Genomic DNA, 17,625 nt, shown 5'->3' on the forward strand with positions numbered 1-17,625 from the left:
GGCTGGGGCTGGAAAGGGAGGAGGGAAACTGGAGGAATTGGTGTCCTAGAGGCCAGGCAGGAGGACGTTTCCTGAAGGAGGGCGAGGTCCACAGAGTTGGGGAGGGCCGAGAACCGTCCAGTGGGCTTACGCAGTGGCAGTCGTGGTGGAATTTGGTGGGAATAGAGGCTGTGGGTTTGCAGCAGGTGGGAAGGAGGAAGTGGAGCCGTGAGTGTAGACAACTCTTTGAGGAGTTTGGATGAGAAGGAAGGAAAAAGAGGGAGTGCTAGCTGGAAAGGTGTGGAGGGGATAAAAGGGTGAGACTCGGCCCTGTTTGTTGCTGCCTGGAGTGGGGAGAGAAGGTGCTGGAGGCAGGAGGAGGAGGGTGAGACCTGATCTATACACACTTGCCATAGGCCTCTGTGGCGACACGGGCTCCTGGAGTGTTGGGGTGGGGGCTGTTCCTGGAGGGATAGTTGTGGAAAGCGGGGGCAGAGGCGGCGGCATGATGGCCCTCAGGCCTGCCCTGAGCTTCGCCAGGCTCCAGGGCCTCCATCCGCTCTCAGGGTGGGATGGGTCTGGGGCCCTCACCTATGGAGACTTTGACCTCCTAGGAGGCAGGAGGCCCATCAGGTCAGAGCATCCTCATAAACTAGGTTCCAGGTCAGTGGTTGAAGCTCAGGGCTGGGCGGCGTTGGCCTGCGGTAGTTTTGTGTCTCCGCTGCTCACTGAAGTGGCTTCATACACGCTTAAAACTAGAAAGGCCTGGGAAGGTCAGGACATGGATTCATCTGCTTCCAAGGAGGCTGGGCCCAACTTCCAGTTACTAGGAAGTTCTTCCTCTGGGTCTATCCTAAGTCTTTCCTGCTGTGTGTTCCCTTCTTGTGAACTTGTTTAATCCAACTCTGTGGAGCCAAGCACATCAGCCGGCAGCTTTGAGTGGCAGCCAGTGTTTTTACAACTTGTTTTCATGAAGTTGGTTTGAAGTCTCCCTGCATTCCCAGAATGTCAGACCCGCCCTGATTCACAAGGATTGACCAAAACAGGATCTGAGCCAACAGAGGAATCCGAGACTTAGTCATCCCCCTTGTATCATCCGATTCTCTTGCTTTCCTTGCAATAATAATAAAAAAAGTTAGCTCAGATGGACAGGAGGGGACAGGGTTTAAGGACGTAAATGGGCTCAGATAATGCTGGTGGTGGACGGAGGGGTCGGTGCTCAGGCTTTGCATTGGGCTGACCTCAATTTAAGTCTTGCCACAAGGGGGATCTTTGACAACTATGTCTCTGAGCCTCACTTTTCTCATCTCTGAAATGGAAAAATGAGTGGCACCTGCCTCATAGGTTGGGTGATGTAGAAGCAGAGCCTGAGACCAGGGTTCATGTCAGTGATTCATGTCAGAAGTTTTCCAGAGGAAAAAAAAACTTAAGAGACTGGGGAAAGTAGAACCAGAAAGAGAAGGAAAAGCAAGAGTGTGGTTCACGTCAAGCCCCTCGAGGAACGTGGCTTAGTCCCTAGAGTGGGGATGTGGAGCCAGAGCTTTGTGCCAGGGGCAAGGGTGCTGGACAAGTTAGACCTCCACCCACCAGGTCGCTGGTAAAGGGGACTCTGGGGGATTGCTGGGCTTTAGGCAAGGGGATTCTGAGAGCCTGAGGGCTGTCTGCCCATGTACCTGCACAGGTGCTGGCAATTGGGCAGGACCATGCAACCCAGGGTGCTCCAGAATGGTAAGGAGCACCAGTGGTCGTGGGTGCAGTATGACGATGCCGCGCCCGAGGATTGTGTGCAGATTATGCACGGTCAAGTATGTACAGAGCTGATTATAGAGGACCCGGTGCAGAGGAAGCACCAATCAGTGACCGCTCTGCTCACCTGTTAGAAAGGGGTGCAGAATGCGTGTCCCAGGATTATTTGGTCAGCGAGAGGCAGGACCTCTGAGAACTGCCCTGTGCCCCCCACTGCTTCCCCAACCCCAGATGCTGGCTTACTGTCTCTCAGCTTCCAGAGACAGAACGTGACAGAGCAACACAGCCTGGCAAACCAGGCACCAGCCCCCAGGGTTCTCCCCACGACTTGGCTTCAGGCAACCTCTCCAGCCTTGCCAGGCCTGGGCTGGAGCCCTGCGGTAGCCCCTTCCAGAGAAGTCTGCCTCTGTACCACCCCCACATCTGCCTGCACGGCCCAGAGGGGTTGCGGAAGAGCAGGGGATGGCACACAGCCTATGGGCAAAAGTTAGGTCAGGGCCATGGAGGCACTGAGCCCCACGGAGGAAATTGAGGCCCCGGGGGCCCGTCCCCACCTCAATTGAATTTGGCTTTTCTTTCTAGCCCACCCTACCCCACTGTGTCTCCTGGGCTTTTTCCATACAAGGTGCTCAAGGATTGCTTATGGAACTCATATTGGTCAGCAGATCTTAGGAATGAACAAATAGAAGCACTTCCAGGGCTCTGATGACTTGAAGTGGTGATGTCAGCCTGGGTTGGCCGTGATAGAACCTGCCTCAACTATTCTCCTCCCTCTCCCTGCCCCATGATATCACAAGGAATATCACCGAGAATGTGGCCTCTGGGAGTCTAGCCCCACAGAACATAACAGGCCTGGGTACTAGTCTAGACTCCGTCACCTGCTGTGTGACCTTGGCCAAGTCACCTCCCCTCTCTGAGCCTCAGTGTTTCTAACCAAAGCTTTGTAGGTGTTCACCTAAAATCAGATGATTTCAACATAATATTAACCACTTTGATACCCAGAGAGGCGAAGTGATTTGCCCATAATCACACAGCAAAAGGGTGGAGGTGAAAGGGCCAGATCTGCTCCCTGCCCCATGGCTGGTTACATGAGGGCCTTACCCTTTATCAGCTTGGCTCTGGCCTTCAGGCTCCATCTGATTCAGAACCTGAACTAGCCTCCCCATGGCCACAATGAACTGAGCCAGGCACAGGAGTGGTCAGTCACTGCTATTTAGTCATTAGCCCATCTGGCAACCATTTATTAAGCACCTACTGTGTAAGGGGTTCTGTGCTCAGATGGGCAGGCAGGATTCTGCTTTCTCCAGGCGTAATGTCTAGTCCAGTGTAAGGCTGTGCCCTATCCTGAAGCCTGGGGAACCCGCAGACCCCAGGGGTGAGGGTGGACATAGGGTGGTAGTCCCAGAGGAGGAAGTGGTCTGAAATGTCTAGGGTCCCTCCCTGTCCTCCATGCCCCAAAGCAGGCAGGGAATGGCTGGCCAGGGTGGTGTGCAGGGGAAAGAAATGTGCTTACTCCCAGGTATTTGTTGTTGTTTGTGGTGGGTCCCCACTGGGTTAGGCTGGAAGATGGCTTTGATCCAGCAGCAAGGCCCTCCTGGGCCCCTCCCCCGGCTCCTGCCTCCTTTGTTCATACAGCTGTAGCAGCTGTATACCATTAGACCTTAGGCTCCTCCAGCAGGAGGTCTGTCCACCGGGGCCTCAGGGCCTCTCCTGGCACACAGGAGAGCTCAGGAAATGTGTGTTGGTGACGGGATTTATGTTGTCTAGACTGGCTTGGGAGTCAGACAGAGTATGAATCCTGGCTCTGCCACTTGCTTAGCTGTGCCCTTGAGCAAGAGACCCAAACCCCCTTGAGCTTCTGTTTTGCCATCTGTAGAACGTGCTGCAATAGGAGGCTAAGAGGAGTATGTGAGAGAACGGACAGAGAAATCTTGGCCTTGCATAAGGCTACGACCAGCCCCTCCATAAATGGTGGACAGTGTCATGGTCAATGGACTCTGCCTACGTCAGGCCGAGTAGGAAACACAAGAGAGATGCGTTAGACCCTGGTCACATGGTTCAGCACTTTACAGTTTACAAAGCCCTGTCACATCCTGCTTGCTCGGTTATCTGAATCACCCCACAAAGCAGACTGGGCTGGTTGCAGACCCGCCGTCTGACAAATGAAGGCCCTGAGCCTAGAGAGGAGGCCAACCTGCCTTTCAGTGGCCAAGCCAGGCCCAGGACCCAGGGCTTCTTGCTCTTAGTCTCCTGCTCTCTCCTCGACCCCGCTCCCACGTCTAGAACCCAGTTCCGGTCCTCTGGAAGCTCTTTGTGAAAGATGCTAGGAAGGAAGGGTGGTGGGCAGGGAACGTGTCAGCCCGGAGACTTGTCAGCCCGGATGTCAGGGGCTAGAGGGGCATTCTGGTGGCTTTAGCCCAAAGGGGAGGTCACTGTGACCAGTAGGCCCAGAGTAAGGGGGCTGGAGAGGGGGGCCTGGGTAGATGTAGACTGAGTCAGGGTGCAGAGGAGGAGAAAACCAGTTGTGGTGGCCACAGGCCTTTCACTTAGCCTGATAGCCAGGGGCCTACCAGCCTGGTGGACCAGAGGCTGCTGGGCCCTCCCATCCGGGTCCCTTCACAGGTGGTGCTGGAATGTAAGGGACTTGAAGGAGCCGCAGGGGTGTGGGACATGCCCGGCGGGTCATGTCACTGCCCTTGAGCGCATTCGAGTCAGGTCTGGAAATAAGGCCCACGTTGTAACTAGGCACGTACAGAGCGCTCTCTAAAAGGCAGACTCTGGGGACAACAGGGCTCACTGGCAGCCCAGGTGACGCTCAGCAAGGGGAAGTGACTGGCACAGGTAGCTTGGGCTCCACAAAAGTGACAGCTGGCAGGCAGAGAGTGGACAGGTAGGCCTGGCCCCAAATTTGCAGGGCCCAAGACAAAAATACAAATAGAGGTCCCTATATCTTTGTCAGGTATCTGAAGGTTATAAAACACACCAAGAAACTATTCAATAAAATAGTCTGATTTTTTTTCCACATTGACAAATACATCTTCATAATGCAAATTGAAATGTATATGTCAAGTTATGGTTTTATATGACTAAAAGTGACAAAATATCAAGGAAGACTCAATTTAATTATTAGTACATCTGGGTGTTTTGAGGGCTGCTAATGTTCAGATGAGTAATAAGACTTAGTTCATATACTATTTCATAAAATATATTTATTGTCTTCATCTTAGCAAGATCACTGTAATTGTTATAATCAAGATTTTCATATCATTTGAAAATTCTGTATTGATGGTAATAGTCTAAAGGATTAAAAACAAAATGCAACTGTTGAAAGGGTATATATAGAATGTGAATGTATTTCCATCAAAAATGTAAATTAAAGTAAATATAAAGAAAGGAAAATTTGTATTTCCAAAAATCATTTTTATTCCTTGAAAATACTTTAGAAGTCAAAACTATACACATCATAATTAATGAATATCATATTTTAAAATAAAATGATGTAAACAGAGATGGAATATTAATTCAAATTTTTGAAGATTTTATAAATAGGAAACTATTGACAGTTCTAGTATTTACTGTCCTATCGAGTTGCCAATGTAAAGAATTAGTATCACACTTCATGTTACATTGACTTGAATAATATGAATTGTTAAATACAGTAGTCTCCCCTTTTCCGTGGGGAATATGTTCCAAGACCCCCAGTGGATGCCTGAAACTATGGATAGTACCAAACCCTATACAACTGACCCTTGAGCAACTTGGGGTTTAGGGTCACTGACCTCTGTGCAGTTGAAAATCCTCATATTACTTAAGTTGGCTCTCTGCCTACGCAGGTTCTCAACCGTGGGTTAAAAATGCAGTTGACCCTTGAGCAACATGACTTTGAACTGTGCAGGTCCACTTATACTTACGGGATTTTTTTTCAAGTCTGCACCTAAGTAGACCTGTACAGTTCAAACCCATGCTGTTCAAACGTCAGCTATATTTACTGTTTTTTCTTACACCTACCTATGGTAAAATTTAATTTATAAATTAGGCACAGTAAGAGATTAATAATAAAACAATTATAATAATATGTTGTAATGAAGTTATGTGAACGTGGTCACTCAGCAGACTAGCACAAAACAACATAATATTTTTTTTCTTATTTGAGAGCTTTCACCTTTTCACTTAAAGGAAGCACTTTCCAGCTTTTCTTTGGCTCATTCAAACTACCAGCATCACTGCCCTTGCACTTTGGGGCCTTAAGTAAAATAAGGGTTACTTGAACACAAGCACTGTGAGACCATGATAGTCAGTGGTAACTAGATGGCTACGAAGTGACTAAAGGGATGATTCCTGTTCTAGGTGGAATGGAGCGCAATTTAAAGCTTGCAAATTGTTTATTTCTGGAATTTTCTGTTTAATAATTTTGGACCGTGGTTGACCGCAGGTAACTGAAACCGTGGAAAGGGGGACTACTATACTGTAAGGTGTTCCCCAGACACCATGTGCATTTACTGTGAATCACACTAATTCATGAGTACTTTTAGAATGACAAATTGGAGCAGGGAGAAAAGCCAAAAAAAGAGAAGCTGCTCCGCATTACTGGGAAACAGATATCGTTAAGTCCTTCCTGACGATCGTCATTAGTTTCTTGGAAATTGCGACTTTAATGAAATGACATAAAACCAATTTTACCCTTGATATAAATAAGAATTAAGTTCCTATGTCATATTTCTGGTCATAAAAATGTCACCAAACTTGTAAATAAAGACCCAAAATACTTTTTTTTTTTTAAATTTTTTGGGGTGACAATTGTTAGTAAAATTACATAGATTTGAGGTGTACAATTCTGTATCACATCATCTATAAATCCCATTGTGTGTTCACCACCCAGAGTCAGTTCTCCTTCCATCACCATATATTTGATCCCCCTTACCCTCATCTCCCACCCCCCACCGCCCTTACCCTCTGGTAACCACTAAACTATTGTCTGTGTCTATGAGTTTCTGTTTCTCATTTGTTTGTCTTGTTCTTTTGTTGTTTCTGGTTTATATACCACATATGAAAAAATGTTCAACATCACTAATCATAAGAGAAATGCAAATAAAAACCACAATGAGATATCACCTCACCCCAGTCAGAATGGCTATCATCAACAAAACAAATAGTAACAAGTGTTGGAGAGGCTGTGGAGAAAAAGGAACCTCATACACTGTTGGTGGGAATGCAGACTGGTGCAGCCGTTATGGAAGGCAGTGTGGAGGTTCCCCAAAATACTTTTAATATTAAACATTGAAATGAATATGAGCTATATACATACATTTAAGGAAGATGAATAACAACAAGTAAGATAATGAATTTCCAACCCATTCATTCCAGCTCAGGGTCAAGGATGGGCTGAGCTTCTCCCAGCAGCTGGAGTTTAAATCTAGGTATCCGCAGTCATTCATTCATTTCATCCATATATGCGTTTGTTCACTTATTTAAAACCCATATTTATTCCTCCAATTTTTCATTTCATTGTAGAAATGCCATAATAGTCTTGTAGTGCAGCCCTATCTCCTACAGATGAAGGAACTGAGGTTCAGAGAAGGAAGGGTTCTGATCTACCTCAGATTGCACAGCAGAGAAGAAGCCCCCTGGCCAACTTTCACAATGCAGAGGAAGGGGGCCTATTTGAGTTCAGGTAAAATCTGAATAGCTTTTGCTATGCCCCAGTCAGCTTCCCTTCCTTCATCAACTGCTGCCCAGGACACCTGTGACAGGGCCCTGGCGAGATCCTGCAGGGAGTTTCTGCTTGAAGAGCCACTTCCTGTTTGGGGCTGAGCACTTCCTTCAAGTGACTCACAGGCTCCCTCTGGCCCCCTGCTGGGAAGCCAAGGTGGGGGTGGAGACAGGCGTGGGCCGTGCCACCCTCTGCCTGCGACCCCAGATGGGTGACCCTGAGGCTGAGCAGTGCCACAGACTGGAGGTAGGAGATGGAGCTGGAAGGAGAATGCTAGACTCTCCTCCTCACCCAGCCTGGTGGGCAGGGCTCTGAGAGAACAGGGCGCTTGGGCCCTGAGCGTGGGGGCAGCCTCCACATCCAGTCATTCCCACATCCGGTTTCCAGGGTATCTGCTGCCCAGGTGGGGGCTGACAGCTGAGCTGGGACCCTCCCCAGGGCAAATTTGTAACATTTTCTCTTCTTTGAAGGACAGTGAGGTGTGATCGAAAGAGTACTAGGCCAAGAGTCATGGAATGGGGTTTCTGACACCAACTTTCTGGTGGCTTTGTCAGTTCCCGGCCCCTCTCTGGGCCTCAATATCCATGTCTGTCTAGTGCGGGGAGGGCTTGCTGGCTCTGACATTTTGTGGCACCCTGGTATTGCAGGATTTACATTAAGAGAATTGGGTTTCTATTCTGGCTCTGCCACCTTGCTGGGTATGTCCAGCTCTCAGAGGACATATTTCCATTTTAAAATTAGAAATAATAATCACTTGAGGCATTTTACATAATTTAATCCTTATATCCACCCTATGGGGTAGGATGATATGATGATGATGGTGGTGGTCTTATACATAAGGAGATTGAGGCACAGAAAGGTTCAGTAACTTGCCCAAGGCCACACAGGAAGAGCCAAGCTTCTAACTTAGGCACTTTGAACCCAGTGTCCGTGCTGTTAACAGCTATGGTCTTGCTACTCAAATTGTGGTCCCTGGACCTGGCAGCACTAGCACCACCCAGGAGCTTGCCAGAAATGCAGAATCCCAGACCCCAACCTGGATCTACTGAGTCAGACTGCATTTTAACAAGATCTCCAGCTGATTTCTTTGCACATTCAAGTTTGAGAAGCCTTGCTTTATTTATATTCTCTCTGTCACTTAGGTCTTAAAATCACTGTGGGAGATGAAGGAAATAAATGTGCTTTGTAAACTGTAAAGTGCAGTACGTTCAGGGTACTGTGAGAAACCTGGGGGTTGGAGGTGGAGGGAGGCAGGGCTGGGGGTGCCCCAGAGTCTGTCTCCAGTAGCTGGATGTCATTTCCAGGCTGTCTGTGAGCCCAGCTCTGCCCCCTTCCTGATTCTTAGCTGTGTGTTTCTTGCTGGTGTGTGATTCGAGGGCCGAAATGAGTTGGAGAGCATTCTCATTGGCATGGCCTTGGGCTGGGCACCAGGCCTGAGCCACCACTGCCCTGGGTCTGCAGGGCACTAGGACATCTGGGTCCCAGCCCTGGCTCTGACTCTGATACTCTGGGTCACCTAGGCAGGCCTCTGGCACTGCCAGCCTATGTCCCCTGGTGGGCAATGTGGCAGCATCCTCTGAAGCCCCGGAGCCCCATCCCCTCCCCTCCTCTTTTCTCCCCATGGCCTGTTGGCACCTCTCTCCTCCCAGTTCCTGGGCAGGAGGACTGTTAAGAGCTGGTGATGGGGGAGGTGGTGCATGAGTCAGAAGTCAGCCACATAATTGCGGTGCCCAGATCCCGCCTCCAGCCCACTGGCCCTCTCTCAGCGGCTGCTTTAGAACAGCTGGCTTGGCGGCTACCACCGGAGAAGCAGGTCCCTGGGCAGCACGAAAGAGCCTCTGCCCCCCAGGAGCTGGGCACAGCCCCAGGTTTCGCCCCAGGGTGGCTGGGCATTGGATCATGTGTCCGTGGGTCCTGGGGTAGGGGGCAAGAATGGTTCAGGGAGCAGGTTATACTGGGTTTGGGGTTGGGGCTGGTTTGTGGGCAGCATGTGGGGAGGTAGGACTGCATGTGTAGGGTCTCATGGCCCACAACTCACCCACACCGCTCACCCACCAGCGTGGCTACTTCTCTAGGGCAGGGGCTAGATATGACCCATCCTTGGGCCCCACAACCAACACAAGGTGGGCACACGATGAGGGCTCATTAAGGGTCAGGTGGGAAAGGAAAAGGCAGGGTGAACTGATGAGTGATCTGACGAGTGTGTCCCCTTGTCCCCGCAGCTCTCCCAGTGACGTGACATCACCAACTCCGTGGACAGGACACCCCAGGGGCCCAGCTCACAGCCACTGGTACCTTCTTCCAGGTAAAAAAAAAAGAAGGAAGGAAGGAGGCGGGGAGAGAGGAGTTAGAGACAAGCTACACAGGGCAGCCCACTGGGTTCTAAAACAATGTCTGCCTCTCCCGTGGGGCAGCACTGTACAGTTTACCCAAAACAGGCAGGGGGAACGGGGATTATTGTCCCATTTTTATAGGCAAGAAAAAAACCTGAAGCTCTGCGTAGAGTTGTGTCTTGCTTACTCCAGTGTACGTGGTACTTATTTATCTAAACACCTTACGTGTATGTTAGCTCATTTAATCCTCACAGCCGCCCATGAGGTTGGCACTGTTATTATCCCCACTTTAGAGATAAAGAGACTGAGGTAGAGAGGCGTTAAGGAATCTGCTCAGTAAGTGGTAGAACTGGGTTGCCAACCCAGGCAGGCTGGCTCTTGGGTACACATTTTCTAGAGAGTGACGCTTCAGCAAAGGAATTGGAAGCCTTGAATCATGCCATTGGCATGAAACTCCAAGGTGTGCTGGTGACCGGCTCCGGGGACTTCCTTCCTCACCATTCACACAAGGCCAGTTTTCTGTGATTACTGAAGGGAAACCTGGAAATCTGAAAGAGGGGAAGAAAAGTTTAGGTGCCAGGTGTTCAGACTTGCCTGGGAGAAGAGGGGCTGCTATTCTCTACAGAACACCATGACGAAGAGAGATGGAAATGACCCTGAGGATCGATGTTCTGTGCTAAATCTGAGGGCATCTGATACTAGACCAGGAACAGAAACGTACAAGCAGATAGCAGAGGTTTAAGAAAAAATTGTGGGAGAGAAAACTTTTTTTTGAAAACACTTAATTGAAACTTTTTTTAGTAACTTAATTTTTCTGTAAATAGGGAAAGGCTAATTATTATTCAGAGGCAGAATTGGGACCAGGCTCCTAAGTGGCCCTGCAATTGTGTGGTTTTAAGAGGCTCTGATGGGTTCCTTCTTTCCTTCTTTTGCGCATTTAACCAGGTTTTCTGACTGACAAATAAACGGGCGCCTCCTTAGTGCTGGCCCAGTGCAGGAATACGGGTTCTCTGCCCAGTGAGTCCTCAGCAGGGGTGGGGACTGAGCTGTCTCGTCTCCATCTCCCGGCGCAGGGCCACAGACCCTGTGGCTCTTCAGGAAAGCTTGGCTGAGTGGATCAGAAGTCTCTGCCTGGGGAAGCTCTCAGCCTGGTGGGCAAGGCCGCCGCGGAAGCGGATAATTACTGTGCACAGAGGCCTGTGATCACGTCTTCCAAGCTCTGCCAGATGATGTGAGCACAAAGGGAGGAGGCAATGGGCTTCCGTGGGGGTGTCAGACCAAGCTTTGCACAGGGTCCATTTGTTAGGATGGGGTGATGGGGAGGGCTTTCCTGGCAGAGGGCCCAGTATGAGCAAAGGCGTGGCAGTGGGAAGGTGGGTAGTGTGGGGCGCTCGGAGCAGTGCAGTGTGAGGAGGGGCGGGGGGAGGCAGGTAGGTGTGAGTGGAAGGAAGCAAGAGAGACTCCTTAAATGGTAGGACTGGCTTCTCTTCTCACCCCAGGGCCTGTTTGGGAAGGCTGTTTGTATAATAACTTCATTTTACATAAATAAATAAAATAAATCATTGCTTTCCATTCCCTCAGGGGCAAAAACTAGTCAGAGACAAGTTTGCTCCGTGCAAGTCTCTGCCAGACTCAGCTTCCTCCTTCTTCTCCTCCTCTCTTTCGGGCACCACCCCCCCCCACCCCTTCCCTGGGACTCAGGGAGAGGCTTTGGAAAAAGCCAGCCTGAAAGAATCACTTGGCTCCTAGGAGGGTCTGGGGTGTCACCCCAGGGTGAGAGGATGGGAGAGTCTCCCCCCTTACCAGGCCCTGGGCTGGCCCTTGAGGCCCCACCAGAGGCCCTGGGGATATTTGTTCACTCTGCCTGCTTCAGGAAGAACCTGTCAGTGCCAGTTTTGGGGGGGTTTCTTTGGGGGGGAGGGCGGGTGGCAGGGGGCAGGCTGCTTGTGTCGGAGGGCCCTCCTGCAGTCCTTGCTTAAGGAGGGAACCACTCGGCCTTCCAGGGAGGCAGGGGCCTGTCACAGAGAGTATACAAGCCTGTGCAGGCCAGTCTGCTGGGGAACCACGTCTAGGAGCTATCCTGGGGATTTCTGCGTGGGAAGGGAGGCTGGATGGAATGGCTCCAGGGCTTTCCTGGTGCTGACATTTGAAGACTTTAATAGTCTGAAATCCAGGGATAGTTCCAAGATTCCTGTTGGGTTAAACCAGGATTCCATAATTATATGAGTCTTGAGTGAGGTGATTCTAATACTCTGGTTTAGAGAGTTTGCAGCTGGAGATTTTGAGTCTGAGATGCTAAGCTCTGCTCTCTAGGCAAGGTCAGGTCACACCTGGTGACTACTCTGCCCAAGCTCATAGCCCTGACTTGGGAAAGACAGGTGCTTTCTGTACCAGGAAAACCCAAGGCCCCTGGGCGGGGTCCTCATCCTGGCTCCTGTCCAGCCTGTAGCCCCAAACATGCGGGTCTGTCCCCCGAGGGCCTTGCTGTGGGTGTGGCTCAACAGCCCTATCCCGACCTCCACCAGCCTTCCCCCCTCTTCTGTAAACGGAGGATCTGGTACTTACCTGTGCAGCTGGCGAGATGCTTCAATGAGCCAGTGTGTGGGGAGGCTCTTTATCAGCTGGAAACCACTGGGCATGTGGTTATCATTGTAGCTGCTGTTTCTCCATGAGGTCGTTCCCCTCAAAGAAAGGTCCATGTCTGGTTCTCTGTGAATCTCTTTTGGCTCCCAGCCGTGCCTGGCACAGAGTGGAAGCTTCTTAAACATTTACTGAATGAGCTAAAGAGCCTTCGGTATGGGACGGATGGTTCCAGAGACCACAGTTCCCTGGGAGAAGCAGGGAACACTTCCTTCGAGAGGGCAGCAGGAGGGGCAGAGGAACTGGAGAGCTCACGTCTGGGGTGAAGCCAGCCTGCCTTGTGCTGCGTCAGCCTTGGCCTGCTCCCCAGAGGAAGAGCAGTCAGAGGTGTCTCAGGACCCAAGTGTCGGTAAGCGGTAAGCGGGAGGCTCTGACACGGCCTTGGAAAGAGATCAATGGCCCTAATTATGACATGATTGATACTTTGAGGGTTCCTGCTGAGCCCCCGCCTCGGCCATTGAGTACCTTTTTCCCAAAGAATGAGCACAGGTGACAGGAGGACAGAGTGCTGGCCCACCCTGTCGTTTTCCCTCCCAGGCCTCCCACCAGGCACCTCCTCTGCCAACCTTTCTCTGCTGGCAGCTGCCTCAGTGACAGACTGCCTTCCTGCCCTGTGTCAGCCCACCTTCTCTGCCGATTTCGGTAGAATCTAGGGCTTTCTCGGAGGCCCAGAGAAGTGGAGTGACCTGCCCAGGGCCACAGTGTGGTGGTGGCATCCCAGATCTCTCAATTCAAACTATCTGATGAGGCCCATACAACGAGAAATAGAGCAAATCTGTGAGCGTGCCTCAAAAGCTAAGGCTGTGCTGGAGGTGGCAGGGAGGGGTCTGGGATTGGCCGGTCCCACATTTCTCTAGTGTTTTCAGGCCTCAGAGAATGGGAGTCCCAGAATTAGCACACACCTCCCCCACACCTCACCAGGGATTTATCTTGTCATTTGGGTTTGGTTGTTAGTTTGGGGGAAACAGCCCAGCTGATGAGCTGTTTCGGGGCTTCCCTGCTGACCCTGAGCCCCCAGAGAGCAGGAGGACCCTGTTGGCAGCAGACCCCCCACCTCCCACCACTACCAGATGGAACCCACAAGGGGCTAACTTGCTGTCTGGAACCTGGGGACACCCTTGGCCCTGGGAGAGGCCCTGCTTCCCCACTCCCTGCCACCATGCTTTCCGTGTGCTAGTCCTTCACCTAGAGCCCCCTTCTTCCCTTTGGGCTACAAACCTCCCTTATTTCTGAATTCCGCTTAGATCCTACTCTCCCCAGGAAGCCGCTGTGCAGTGATCAGTGCTAGGACCCAAGGGAGCACAGGAGCTGTGGGTCTAGAAGACCCTGACACAAGCAGGGAGGGTTTCCTGGAGGAGGGGCCACCTGAGCTGACAGGAGGAGGAGTTTGCAGGCCTGAAGGATGGGCAGAGGGGCCCAGAGCTAAGATGGCTTCACAGGCACACCTACGCTGGGACGGAATGGGCAAAGCAGTGAGGAAGGACCACAGGGAGCCCCTGGTCTCGCTCCGAGGCCATGTTCCCCACACGGTGGCAAGGAGTCACTATGGCCTTAAAAGCCTTGAGTTTTACGTTCAGTGAAGTTTGGCGTCATCACTGTGAGTTACTCAGGCCATGACTCCTGTACCTCGGTCTCTGTCAAAGATGGTAGAGACACCTGGCCTGGGGCTGAGGGTGACGAGGCCTCTAAAGTTGTCGCAGGCCTCCCTGCAGCTCTCATCCTTATTTTAACTTTTCCAGTCAGTGGCAGGCTCAGGGCCCCGAGGAATGTAGGGGGCTCTTCCCTTCAGACTGGTCAAGGACCGTGGGATGGTCCTTCCCTCCTCCCTGTGCTGTCCCATCTCTGCTTTTCTCCTGGGAATGAGGAGAGAGGAGGGGGAGAAGTGTTCTAGAAGCTGAGTGCCCGAAAGGTCCTCGGAGATCATCTGGTAGTGTTCAGGTCCTCCCGTGATACAGCTGGGAAAGCCGAGGCCAGAGGCCAGGGGGAGGTCACCCCGCCTGCTGGTGGCTGAGCTCAACCTCAGCCTGTCAGTCCCAGGGCTGGGCTGGGGTTGAGGCCCCAGTGAGGGCAGCCACAGCCAAGAAAGGGAGCGGTTCCTTCTCCGTATGCGTGTCCTGCCTCCTTCCTTGGGGACCTGGCAGGCTGCTGGGAAGGGTCAGGTCTCTGCCAACCCGAGCCCTGTGCCCGATGTGGGGTGGGGGTGGGGGTTCCCTTTTCCTCTCCGGGGTTCATGGCTCCAGTCCATGCCCCTGTTCCCCTGGTGCCAACCAAAATATTGAGTTTGGCCCCTAGAGGTGCAATTTGCAGTGACCCAGATGTTGTAGCTGGCATAGACATGGAAGGCGGCAGAAACGTGGGCACACCCCACCCCCCACCCCCGGTGGGGCTGGTACTGTGGAACAATTTTAGGACTGGCAGCCCTGGTTTCAAATCCTTCTGCCCCATTAGCTGTTTAGCCTTGGGCAAATCACTTAATGTCTTGGGTCTGCTTATCTATTCATCAATCGTTATAGATACCTAAATTAAATACATTTTTAAGGACAGTTTTAGGTTTATAGAAAAACCGATCGGAAAGTACAGAGAGTTCCTATATGTTCTCCCTCCTCCACCCCACGGTTTCCCATTATTAACATCTTATATTCGGGTGGGACGTTTGTTGCAACTAATGGGCCAACGTTAATACAATATTATTAACTAAAGTCCTTAGTTTACATTAGGGTTCATCTTTGTGTTGTGTATTCTATGGGGTTTGACAAATGTAGGATGACGTGTTCGTCATTACAGTATCATACAGAATAGTTCCACTGTCCTAAAAATCCCCTGCACTCCCCGCCCCTAACCCCTGGCAACCATACAGTATGTAGCCTTTTCATATTGGCTTCTGTCACTTAGCAATATGCTTTTAAGGTCCCTTCATGTTTTTTTGTGGCTTGATAGTGCATCTCTTTTTCTCATTGAATAATATTCCATTGTCTGGATGGACGACAGTTTGTTCATCGATTTGCCTGGGACCCATGTTTCTAAACTTTAACAGAAGCCTGTCACACTCAACTTGGAAGGTTGTCCTCAAAAGATGACACAGGTACAATGTTCAGTGTGGGCCCAGCAAGCCCCACACCACCTTCTGTAACTACCTTCTCTCACTTATCATAATGTTTTTCAAGATTCATGTTGTAGCATGTATCAGTGTTTTATTTATTTATTTTTTTCATTTTTATTGGGTAATATTGGGGAACACTATGTTTTTCCAGGACCCATCAGCTCCATGTCAAGTCCTTGTTTTCAATCTAGTTGTGGAGGGCACAGCTCACTGGCCCATGTGGGAATCGAACCGGCGACCTTGGTGTTATGAGCACTGCGCTCTGACCACTGAGCAAACCAGCTGCCCCGTTTTCTTTCTTTTTGTCGCAGCCTTGGGTCCCTTTATATGTTACTCCATCTACTTCCCATTTCTCAGATGGGTAAAGTAAGGCTCAGAGAGAGCTAGTGACCTGTCTGCAGTCAAATAGCAAGTCAGGTGAGATAGACAGGCTGGAACTCAGGCCCTGACACCTGGCCTGAGATTCTTTCTCAGGAAAGGGCGTGGACTTGGGGCCAGAGGCAGCAGGATCTGGGGGCAGTAAGGGCCTGGCAGCCTGGCGGTCACAGGAGGGAGGAAGAACAGGGAAGTGGGTCAGGTGCCTTCCCGGGATGTCAGGGTGGGAGAGGACCCTGCAAGCTCCATAGTGGGTGCTCACTGCATCTCAGTCCTGGACACCTGGAAGGCCCTTCCCTGTGTAAACCAGAGGCTTTGGAAGTTCAGGGCAGGGACCAGGAATTCAGAGAGAAACCGGGACTGTGGGCTGAGGGGGGGGCCCTGGAACGAGCATCAGGCCCAGTGGTGGGGGATTCCTCTTGTCCCAGAGCCAGCAGGAGCTCCAGGAAGGGGATGTCTTGGGAACTTGGCTGATATCAGCAGCCCTGGGAGACGGCTTGGAGAAATCAATTGATCCTAAGTAATGCCATTAGCCTGGCAGGAAGGGGAGTGGGGGAGGAGGGAGAGTCTGGGCTCTGGAAGCTTGTCCTAATGACTAGTGAACAGCCCATCTCTGTTAGCAGACCTTCCAGGCCTCCTCGGGCATATAGTCCAGGAAGCCCCCTGTGCTTCCTCCTCTGCCGCCCTGGACTCTCCACTGGGGACAGGGGAATAACTCAGGCCAGCCCATGGGGGAAAGGGACATATGCACAGTACTCGCACAGGGGGCCCAGGAAGAGTCAGCGATGCCCAGGGCTATGGGAGGCCTGGGAGCACTCTAACCAAGTGTAGGGCTCAGGGGAGGCTCCCTGGAGGAGGTAACATCTGAGCTAAGGGTCAAAGGGTCAGGAAGTGTCAATCAAATGAAGGGACAAGTTCTGGAGTGGTGAGGCTGGAGGAGCTGGACAGGCCCCATCCGGTCATGTGCCTGTTAAAAAGCTCACTCTGGCTGCAGGTGAGAGCTTGGATTGGTGGGCAGTGCCCCCTCCCGCCGCCCCCCCCCCTGCCCCCAGGGCAGTGGCCAAGGGAATGGTGAGAAAAGGGCTTTGAGAGATGTTAGAAGCAGCTTGGGGGTGGTGAGAAGGTCAGCGGGGCCATGCTGGGTTTGCAGGGCCTGGGTGACACCCCACCCCCACCCCCACCCCCAGACAGCCAGGAGCCTGCTATCTCAATGGAGAGGTAGAGATTGGGTGGCCTTGGCTGCGCCTGGTAACTGAAGCCGTGGGAGTAGACGAGATGGTCCCAGGAGAACATGAAGAGGAAAGAAAAGAGGTTTGCCTCCCAAAGATGCCCCTGAAGTTATGAGTAGTGTGACAATTCGTCTGGGGTGAGGCGCGTCCAAGAGCCGCCATCAGCGGGGTCCTGGACTCAAGCCTGGTGCAGGCAGTTCTCCTTCCCTCTTTTCCAGATCTGAAATGGAATTTCCATTCCTTAGTGGGTTGTAATGCTCACTTGTGGGGGAGGGGGAGCAGGGGAGGGCAGAGGACATATGGGAACTAGTCCCAGGGTTGGGGTCCTGAGAAGGGAATGTGAGGGCCAGGGAACCTGGGTATGGGCCCCTGTTCACAGAACGCTCACCTGCTGTACCTCAGTCATTGCAGCCACGTGCCCTCCTGGCCCGCCGCCCCACTGCAACCAGTTTCCTATAGAAGTCCAGGCAAAGGCTGTTACCCCATTTTTCACATTCAGAAAGCAAGGCTCAG

General features: G+C 51.5%; 1 protein-coding gene across 10 annotated transcripts in view; it reads left to right on the forward strand.

Moving 5' to 3' along the window:
* Positions 1-17,625, forward strand: part of GDPD5 (glycerophosphodiester phosphodiesterase domain containing 5) — an 87,224-nt gene that overhangs the window by 25,755 nt on the left and 43,844 nt on the right. For 8 of the 10 annotated variants that reach the window (XM_019726456.2, XM_019726460.2, XM_074335756.1 and 5 more), the window contains one exon: positions 9,658-9,740. The gene's annotated coding sequence lies outside the window, so the exon portion shown is untranslated. Of the gene's footprint in view, positions 1-7,661; positions 7,682-9,284; positions 9,304-9,657; positions 9,741-17,625 lie in introns of those variants that run through there. The other 2 variants (XM_074335754.1, XM_074335755.1) reach the window with 2 other exon arrangements.

The sequence above is a fragment of the Rhinolophus sinicus genome, linkage group LG06 (genome assembly GCF_036562045.2).
Source record: "Rhinolophus sinicus isolate RSC01 linkage group LG06, ASM3656204v1, whole genome shotgun sequence".
Taxonomy (NCBI): Eukaryota; Metazoa; Chordata; class Mammalia; order Chiroptera; family Rhinolophidae; genus Rhinolophus; species Rhinolophus sinicus.